Source organism: Mus pahari, chromosome 13 (genome assembly GCF_900095145.1).
Source record: "Mus pahari chromosome 13, PAHARI_EIJ_v1.1, whole genome shotgun sequence".
NCBI lineage: Eukaryota > Metazoa > Chordata > Mammalia > Rodentia > Muridae > Mus > Mus pahari.
This window is the reverse complement of record NC_034602.1, coordinates 80,796,018-80,806,024: the sequence shown is the minus strand read 5'-3', so window position 1 is coordinate 80,806,024 and position 10,007 is coordinate 80,796,018. Positions and strand designations below refer to the sequence as shown.

The 10,007-nt window shown below is 46.6% G+C and overlaps 1 long non-coding RNA gene and 1 pseudogene across 1 annotated transcript in view; one reads left to right on the top strand and one right to left on the bottom strand.

Annotated features, from left to right (window-relative positions):
- Positions 1–1,022: 1,022 nt before the first annotated feature.
- LOC110330342 lies at positions 1,023–9,159 on the bottom strand (annotated as a pseudogene).
- Positions 9,041–10,007, top strand: part of LOC110330203 — a 5,606-nt gene continuing 4,639 nt past the window's right edge. The window contains exon 1 of the long non-coding RNA XR_002380942.1: positions 9,041–9,163. This is a non-coding gene — a long non-coding RNA (uncharacterized LOC110330203). The remainder of the gene's footprint in view (positions 9,164–10,007) is intronic.

The window sequence follows — 10,007 nt, the reverse complement described above, 5'->3', positions numbered from 1 at the left end:
CCAAGAGTAACTCTTCTTCAAGGCACACCCTCAGAGATGATGGACACCTGGGTGAGAAGTTTTCACCCAGATGGAAGCTCAAACAGTCCCTTTGCATCCATGCAACCTTGATTAAGATGCCTGACCATTCCCTTGACTGGATCCTGGGGTGTGTGATAGGAGCCACTTCCTCAATTCCAGGCAAGCTTGGAGGAGTTAAGGCATGAAGTAATTGGGTAAGCGATGCAGGGCTGCGAGCTTCGGCTGTGTTAATCACGCTCAGAAGTCCCCTAGCCTGGAACTTGCCTGTGACTCACCCACAGGCTTTGTTTCCGGGTCTGATTAGGGGTCAGGACTTCAGTTTGAGAAATGAAGATGTTCTCAGGAGGGGATGATTTTGCGCGCGCGCGCACACACACACACACACACACACACACACACACAAGCCTAAATACATGCAATGCCGCTAAAGTGTAAACTTGAAAGTGTTAGGCATCATGTTGCATCTATTTCATGGGCATAAGCACTCGGTGGCATTTCTAGGAAGCTCCCAGGTGAACTCCTGGTACTGACTCAGAGGTCATGCTTTGAGAACAGCCTTGCCTGCCAAGAAGTGACCCTCGACCATCACTTTCAGATTGAGCTCCAGAGTGTTCTGTGTGGCTGGCCGGTCTCTGGGATCTCCATAGCAACAGTCCACAGTGCAAATCTCCCTTGCCTTCAGCCTATTGCTGCTCCGTGCCAGTGCTCTGCATCAAAGCAGGTGCATCTCTCTTTTTTTTTTTTTTTTTTTTGGAGAGTTATTGGAGTCAGATTTATTGTCCACCATCATGTTATACAAAAATCTACAAATAATAAATTTGTACAGGGAAAAAAAGCCCAAAGGAGTAATGAATGGAGGTGTAACAGCGGTGATTTAAACTTGCTTTCCCCCCATATATTAGGATGCCAGCCATTTTGAAGCATAATTCTGATGCCAAGGTAGCTTTTGCTCACTGGCCAAAGCTTGCCATCTAAATTACGGCCTTCAGACTCTGACAGCTCTATTGGCTCTTGACAAAACTTTTGAGGTCCTTGAGAAAGGTGATATATTCCTGGTGCTCTAGGGCTGTACTGAGCTCCACCAACTCATCCGTGAAAGTGTGATGCACCCCTTGGTCCGCAAGGAAATCCATTAGGTGGTCATACAAGGCCCAGTCCAGGGAATCTGTGTTGAGCGTGTAGTTTGTATCCCTCCACTCAGAGTCACCAGTGGCCTGAAAGCTAACTTCCTTGATAGAGAAAATATCACTCTCGGCCTCATCTTCATGTCCAATCTCATCCTCAGGATAGTGACAGTTCAGGACAAGGGTCTTCTTGCCATCAGTCTTTGTAACTTCAACCACAAAGTTGGGAGTTGGTGTCAGCTCTGGCTCCTGTTCTTCAGCCTTCTGCCCCTGTGAGGGCTCCTCCTCACCATCAAATGTTGGAGGGATGCTGTTGTTAATGTTGAAAGTGACAGTGATCTTTTCTCCAGCAACTTTGCGCAATAATTTAGCCTCCGTGCCGTTCACCTCCAGCTCCCAGTCTCCAGACATCTTGGGAAGGGACTTAGGCTTCTGGATCTTCCTTTCTTCCTTAATTTCATCAGTCAAGAATTCAACGAAGGCCTTGTCGCCTTCCGTGTGCAGAGCGCCACAGCCACACGCTCAGGGAACGGGGGGGGGGGGGGGCCGCTGCAGGAGGTCAGCCGGCTCCTACGCTGAGCAAACTGAAGGACCGAAGGACCGGAGGCATGGCCGGGGCGCGGGTTACAGGAGATGCTGAAGCATCGGGGCCGGGTTGGAGGTCCGGAGACCCGAGGGGGCGGCGCCCAGGGCGCGGGGCACTGGGCATCTCTTTATTTAGGCCAGTAAATAGAATTTAGTTGTGGGCTCTTTTTCTTTCTTTCTTTCTTTTTTACGTATACGAGTACACTGTAGCTGCCTTCAGACACCCCAGAAGAGGGCATCAGATCCCATCACAGATGGTTGTGAGCCACCACCAACTCACGACCTCTGGAAGAGCAGTCAGTGCTCTTAACCGCTGAGCCATCCTTCCAGCCCCAAGGGTTCTTCTTCATTCATGTGTTTTAATTGCTTGTATCTTAGGTTAAGCTCCCTGACAATGCTTTCCACACCAATTGCTGCTTGCTTCCTCTACACATGTCTATGACTCCAGCCACTGATAGGCCCTCCTGAACCTCAGTCCGAGGTTTTGCATTGCTCATTGGCTAGTGTTTTCCTTGGGAGCAGGCGCTTCCTATTTTAATCAGTTGCCTATGTGTTTTGTTTTGTTTTGTTTTGTTTTGTTTTGTTTTGTTTTGTTTTGTTTTGTTTTAAGACAGGGACTTGGGATAGTCTTGGCTGTCCTCGAATTCTGTGCGTAGCCAGTACTGAGCCCTCAAGCTCCTGAAACCCGGCTTGCATCTTCCTTTCTCCAGACTGCTGGGTTTAAAGGCCTGTGCCTGGCTTGGGGTGGTTCTTGGGTTAATGACAGGGCCTGTTGGAAGCAGTTCAGGTCCTGTGGTGGTGGTGGTGGGGGAAATGCTAGCCTTCTTTGACTGGTTGTCATAGCTACCTAACAACAAGGGAAAACAGCTGGGAGGTGCCAGCCCCACTGTATGTGAGCTGCACAGTCAGTCAACACCTACCAAAACCAAGCCAGAGGAAATGCTGCAGGAATCTTCCCGGACTAGGCACCCAGACACCAGTGAGAGTGGGAGAGGAGATGTCACCCAAAGCAAGAGAGCCGGCGAGGCTTTGCTTCCGGGTCCACCTTGTATCCCCACGTTATACTCTGAATCCATAAAGTGGGGTGGGCAAGAAAGAGAGATTTTACAGAAAGGTACTTGGCAATCAGCAGGTTGCCAGGGGAAGTGACCTGTTGTTTCTGCTCTGTCCCCGGGTTGTTCTGTTCCAAGTATCAAGTGAAGTCATACTTGTCCAATACAAGCAAAGCTTTAAGGAAACCATCAAATAAGCCAATACATCAGTATCTAACAACTGGTCTTTTTACCTTATTCTACTTCATTAAAACACCACATCTCAAAGTATGTGGTGTTTACTTGACTAGGGGGCTTAGCTATCCTATCCCATGACCACACACCAGGCCTTAGTTAGTGGATTTTCTCAATAGTTGTTTCCCATTGTGGAAACAACTGTGCAAGTTTCATCTCCGTCCTCAGAGTCACTTACAGGAGTCTTGCAGTAACATGTCCATCTTTTGAGTTTGGGGGACAAATTTGGTCACAGTGGTCATCCACTCAAGAGGAAGCTATCCTGTCCTTGAAGCGGGAGCTCTCCTGATCTGAGCTACAGTCCCGTGAGCAGCAGGAATTCTCAGAAGCTAACACTTCCATGAAGGAAGGGATAGGGCACATATCCCAGACAGAAATAAACAAACCAACCTGTAGCCCCCTGAGCACCACACAGGACCACCCAGCTGCTGGGAAGTGGACCCAGCTCTGCAAGGCTATAAGTTCCCAGGATGTAGCTGTTGTCGCTACAAAAAGAGTCACGGTGGGGGACTCTATGACGAGTGTGCTTTAATAAGCAGCTAGTGCTATTAACCACCAAGCCATCTCTCCATGCCCCTTAATCCATTTTTCTTTTTCTTTTCTTTCTCTTCTTTCTTTTCTTTCTTTCTTTCCTTCCTTTCTGCCTTCCTTCCTTCTTTCTTTCTTTCTTTTTTTTTGAGACAGATTTTCTCTCTGTAGCCCTGGCTGTCCTGGAACTCACTCTGTAGACCAGGCTGGCCTCGAACTCAGAAATCTGCCTGCCTCTGCCTCCAAAGTGCTGGGATTAAAGGCGTGCACCATCACTGCCCAGCTTAATCCATTTTTCAATAAAGTTATTCACCTTTTATTTATTTTTAGAAACTTTTAAAAATCTTTAATTTTTTTGTGCTTTTGGCAATCACACACACACACACACACACACACACACACACACTTCATTCTCATTAATCACCTCATTCTTTCTTACTTCCCTCGGATCCCGACTATCACCACTCTGCTCCCCACATCCGTGTCTTTAGCTTTCTCTTGTGACCCACCGACTTTAAGAATGGCTGTCTATGTAACCCCAGAACTGCACAGCATAGTGGTTGTATGACTGGAGACCATGCCCGCCCCTCACTCGGGATCCATCAGTAGCTCATTGTTCAGCAGCAAGGAATGGGACTCTGTGGGCCCATCCCTGATCTGTGACTGACTGTCGACCAGGCCCAGTCTTGTGCAGACAGGTTTCTGGCAGCCAAGGCCTCTGTGAAATTACGATGGTGGTGGTTGTGTTGTGGCCTCAAGAAAACACTTTACATACTTCTCCATGTCTTTGTGATCCTACACTCTTCTTGCCTAGAATGTTTTCTATACAAAGGGAGTGTAGTCATTAGACCCTTCACTTTTTGACATTTGACTTTTATAAATTACTGATCTGATGTCTTGTCAACTGTAATCTAGAGGTGACAATCCCAGTCTTGGAAGTTTTTTGGAGTCACCCAACTTGTCCAGGTTCCTAGGACCAAGCAGCATCCACAGATCTTACTGTAGCTTCATCAGTCCTCAGGAGAGGATTTCTTCTGGGTCCACACCCCACTGTGTGCTTTCTCCCATCTCAGAACGGGCCATCTGTGCTGGGCAGCGCTATCTCATCACATGGTTGATTCGTGACATAGGAATGTGGACTGCTGACCACCTATGACCCCCTGGCACCCACCAGTGAAATTTTAGATTGCCTAATCCTTCTAGAGAATTTCCCCAGTTCCCTATAAGAAGGCCTGTGTGCCTTTGTTTGAGGCTGCCATTTCAAAGAATGGTTGACACCCCCCATTCCCCGCGGGCTGTTTGTTTCTGCAGAGTAAACGCTCTTTGGTTTTGCACACTATCTCAGTATAGGGTCCTTTCTTCAGCATTTTCGGACCCTTACACGTGAGGAGTTTGTTTCTCTACAGCTTGTACTTTGCATGGGATGCCGCACTGACCACCAGGTCTTACGGCACATTTTATACTTTTTAAGTTGTTTTCGCATCGCTGTCAGTCAGTCTTCACACAACCAGATGTACAGACGAAGCCCCACCTCTCAGAGGTTCAGAGCGGTAACGACTTGCTAGACACAACTACTCCTGTGGAGCTGGAGCTGACTCTGAATCCAGTGGTTATTCTCCCGGTCCATTCTGCCGCCGCCACAGGAAGTCTAATCTGAACTCTGCGGCTCTGCTCTGTGGGGTTTGGTATGCCCGCTGCTTGGCCCTTGCTTCTGTTTAGCTCTGCAGCTCTGAGGATGCCCCAGGGCTCTCCCTGACATAGCTCAGCGCTCAGCGGCAGCACCTCCTCCCTCCCCTATAAGAACCACGCACAGACTGTAGGCTCCAGTAGCCTGCGAAGCAATCAATCAATCAATCAATCAATCGCTGTCTCTGTCTCATCCTTTGTCTCTGCCTTCTAAGGCACTTTCTTCCCTCTACCCCATTCTTGCCTCTCAGCCAGTTGGCCTTTTTGTTGTTTTTAGAGACAATTCTCAGTGTGTGGCCCAGGCTTGCCTCAATGTGTGGCCGAGGCTGGCTTAGAAATTCACTGTGCAGCCCGGGTTCACACTGAACTCTGGCTTTGTTGCTTGCTTTGATAACGTCTCGTACAGTCCAGACTGGCCCTCGACTCACTGTGTAGCCAAAGATGATTTTGAATTCTTGATCCGCCTGCCTCTGCCTCCCGAGTGCTGAGCTTAAAGGCATGTGCCACCACCGCCCTCCTGCCTCTGCCTTCTGGGTGCTGGGATTATATAGTGGGCCACCGTGTTTGTTTGGCTTGCTGGCACGGAACTCATGACTTCCTGCCTCAGCTTCCAGGGTATTTGGGACACAAATGTCAACCAACAAACTGCTTAACAACTATTAAAATTAGTGTTTACAAAGCATCTATGCGTTCTTTAGCAATACACTTTGCTTATTTAGTTTTCAATATTTAGTTTTAAATATCCATCCAAAAAAAAAAAAATCCATCCATAGGGCCACATATTCTTTCTCACTAATTCAGAAATATTTCCACCACCCAAAAAGAAATCCAAAATTTGGGGCCTGCAAGATGGATTAGCGGGGAAGAGCAATGACTGCTCTTCTGAAGGTCCTGAGTTCAAATCCCAGTAACCACATGGTGGCTCACAATCACCCATAATGAGATCTGATGTCCTCTTCTAGTATGTCTGAAGTCAGCTACAGTGTACTTATGTATAATAATAAATAAATCTTTGGGCTGGAGCAAGCAGGGACTTAGCAAGCGTAGTCTGACCAGAGTGGCGAGCGGGGCCAACCGGAGTGAGCGAGTGGTGTCCTAAAATATTCAGTTCCCAACAACCTCATGAAGGCTCACAACCATCTGTACGACTACAGTGGACTCACATAAATCAATCAATAATCAATCAATCAATCAATCTTAAAAAAAATCCAAAATTCACCAATGGATCTCCATTTTCTTCTCCCCAGCTCCTCCTTTCCTGGCTCACTTATTCTGAATATTTCATAGAAACAGAACCACGGGCTATGTGAGATTTCATGTCCTGTGGCTTTTATTCTTTGCACAATGTTTTCAAGGAACAGCCATGTATGGCACGTTTTGAAACTTTGCTCCTTTTCATGAGGGAATAATACTCTGTGTGCATAGGTCACATTTATTTATCCAGACACAATTGTCTGTATCTCCAGTTCCAGGGGACCTGATACCCTCTTCCAGTCTCTAAGGGTACAGTCACTCACACACACACACACACACACACACACACACACACAGAAACACACAATTTTAAAAAATTAATAAAAATCATTTAGTGGATTCTGTTCAAAAGATGAATGTGTTTCTTTCTTTTATCTTGAAGGTAATGTATGTTAATAACCTTCTCTATTTAGCGTCAAGAAAGTGAACTTCCCTGCCGGTCCCTGCAAGAAGCACCCAGTGGCCATTCTAGATCCTTGAAAACAAAGCAAAACCAAACCAAACAACCCAAAGAGAGTCTGACATGATGTCGCAAGCATGTAATTCCAGTACTTCGGAGTGTCAGGCTGGTCTATGCACCAAGTTCCAGGCCAACCAGAGTTACGTGGTGAGACCCTGTCTCAAACAACAAGCAACCAAACTATAAAGTCTCAAATGAGCCACCCCATCCCCAACAAATGCCTGAGGAGTCTACTAGCATATCAAAGCTGACACTGGCCAGCTCTCCCAGCATCCCTCAGTGGCTCCACTCAGCACTTCTCACCCCGCCCTCTACCCCCAAATTTTTCCTCTTCCCTTCCCATTTGCCAGCACCCCCGAGTCCCTTTCTCTTCCTCCTCACCCCCTCCTCCTCCCCTGTCTCCTCCTCCTCCTCCTCTTCCTCCTCCTCTTCCTCCTCTTCCTCCTCCTCCTCCTCTTCCNCTCCTCCTCCTCCTCCTTCTCTTCCTCTTCCTCCTCCTCCTTCTTCTTCTCCTCTCAGGGCCAGGTTCAGTCTGGACCCTTCCAAAAGCCTCTGGCTGTTCTCTTCCTTGTATCTACAATAAAAGGCTCTCCTCAACCATACTTAGGAGTGGTCATACCCTCATTTTCATTCACAAACACCGAGAAAACCTACAGTGACTTAAGTAGACTGTCCCATTCAATTTCCCTAAAGCCGAAAAATTCTGTCACCCAAGCTCTGAGTTACACTGATCACACCACAGCCGCCTCTTAGAGGGAACACGGGGAATGCTCTCCTGGGTTGGCTGCCTGAACCCCGTTATCTAGCTGTATATAGTTTCCGGCGCTTTAGCTTCCTCTGAAGAAAATGCCGTGAAAGAGTCAGGCTTGACAAGTTAGGGAGCCGGCCGTGTCTCAACTAAACTTTGAGAAAAGTGTGGGAAACACTGGACTCACCTGCAGGGACTGTGGAAGGGTGGAGAGAGTGGAGGGAAGGCTTCTCTGAAAGGTGTCAGAATACGGACCAAGAGTGGAGCTGTCTGAGAACTCTGAAAGCTTATGAGAAAACTCCAGGAAAACAAGACAGGAGTCTTGCGACTGTTTCTTCTAAAGAAGGGGTTGATTGTTCTTGGAATGTGCTTTTGTGCCTCTCCAGTGGTAGTGGGCTTACTTTTTTTTTTTTTTTCCGAGACAGGGTTTCTCTGTATAGCCACGACCATCCTGGAACTCACTTTGTAGACCAGGCTGGCCTCAGACTCAGAAATCCGCCTGCCTCTGCCTCTCAAGTGCTGGGATTAAAGGCGAGCGCCACCACTGCCCGGCTACTTTTATTTCTCAAATATGTTTCCAAACATGGCCTTTCTTAAGTTTGTATACAGTTTGATGTCGTGTGAACTTTGCCTGCATGAGCTTGCCTAACCCCCAGAGCATAAATTGTCTGATGCTCTGAGTAAAGTTAGCTATCACATGAGTTAGTCCAACTCACTTTTAGGCTTCATTTGATCCCGTCTCTAGAATCAAGACAAAGGAAGTGGCTATCCTTTCAAGTCTACAGAGAATCGAATGAGTTTTTGCTGAAAGAGAATGCATTGCCTTTAGTCTTGTGGCTGGAATTCAGCTAGGACCTAGACTTGGGAGAGCTCTGGAGATCTTTGTAAGGATGGGACCCCTCCAACACCTGAGGCAACATGACCATGCTGAGGTTGGACTGGACAGGGGAGCCTTCGTGTGAGACTTACTTATAAATCTATGCCAAGCTTCTGTCTCCCACCCAGTGAGACCCAGGGCAAAGTCCATGCAGATGCAGCCTGTACATATTTTATGGTTGAAATATTTTACATGGTAAAATATATTTTACATATTTTTGGTTGAAATTCTCAAGGTATAACCCCTGCCTGAACTATTCATGCATTACAGTAATTTTCGAGTTGTTGCAATTCTCATTATTCATAAACAAAACCCAATACGATGAAACAATTATTCATGTGTCATGAATAACCACAAAGTTGTGCTAACCAAACAGGAAGCAGCGTCTTAGCCCCTTAAAGAATGAGGTGGGGAACCCATCTCATCATATGTAAATGAGGGTCATCAGAGCTTTTTACTGTGCTGCACACACGCACACACACACACACACACAGAGAGAGAGAGACATATATATATGTTCATATCTAGATTGTCTGAACGAGACTTCAAAAGAACTCAAGATTACCTGATACTCCGTCCCTCCTGGACATACTGGTAACCTTTTTTTCAATCATAAATAACTTTGTCTTATAAAATATATGGCTTCAAATTTAAGAATTCACCCAGTAACATTTTAGCTTACTTTACCAGTCTTAGCATTTTTTTTTATATTGTCCTATATGGTCTCATGTATTTATGTTTTTAAGTTTTTGTTTATTTTGCTATGTATTTTAATATGTTACTCTGATAATAATTCCAGGTTATGTTAGAACTTTAAAGTAGTCCATCACTAAGAACAAAGTGTAGAACAGTCACAGAACTCTATAGACAACATTTTTTTTAAACAGATGTATTTATTTTTATTACTTATGTGAATCTGTTCTGCTGGTGTGTATGTCTGTGTAGCACATGCATACCCGATGTCTAGTGAGACAAGAAGAGGGTGCCAGCCCCCCTGGAACTGGATTTATAGACTGTTGTGAGCCACCATGTGGGTGCTGGGTCCTCTAAGAACAACAAAGGCTTTTACCCCTGAGCCATGCGTGTCATCAGCCCCTGTTTGGCAATTTGTTCTCTTTGTACTCATTCTTTCCTCATGCATTACACCCCTCCCTCCTCTCCTCCCAGCCTGACACCCCCCCCCGCATCTCCCCTCTCCCCCAGATCCATTCTTCTTCCTCCCTTCTCTTCAGAACAGGGCAGGCCTCCAAGGGATATCAAACAAACATGGCATACCAACTTATAGTAAGACTAGGCACTGGCATTATAAATTTGCAACATTAGAATAATATTTGTTAGGCCGGACGTGGTGGCGCACGCCTTTAATCCCAGCACTCGGGAGGCAGAGGCAGGCGGATTTCTGAGTTCGAGGCCAGCCTGGTCTACAAAGTGAGTTCCA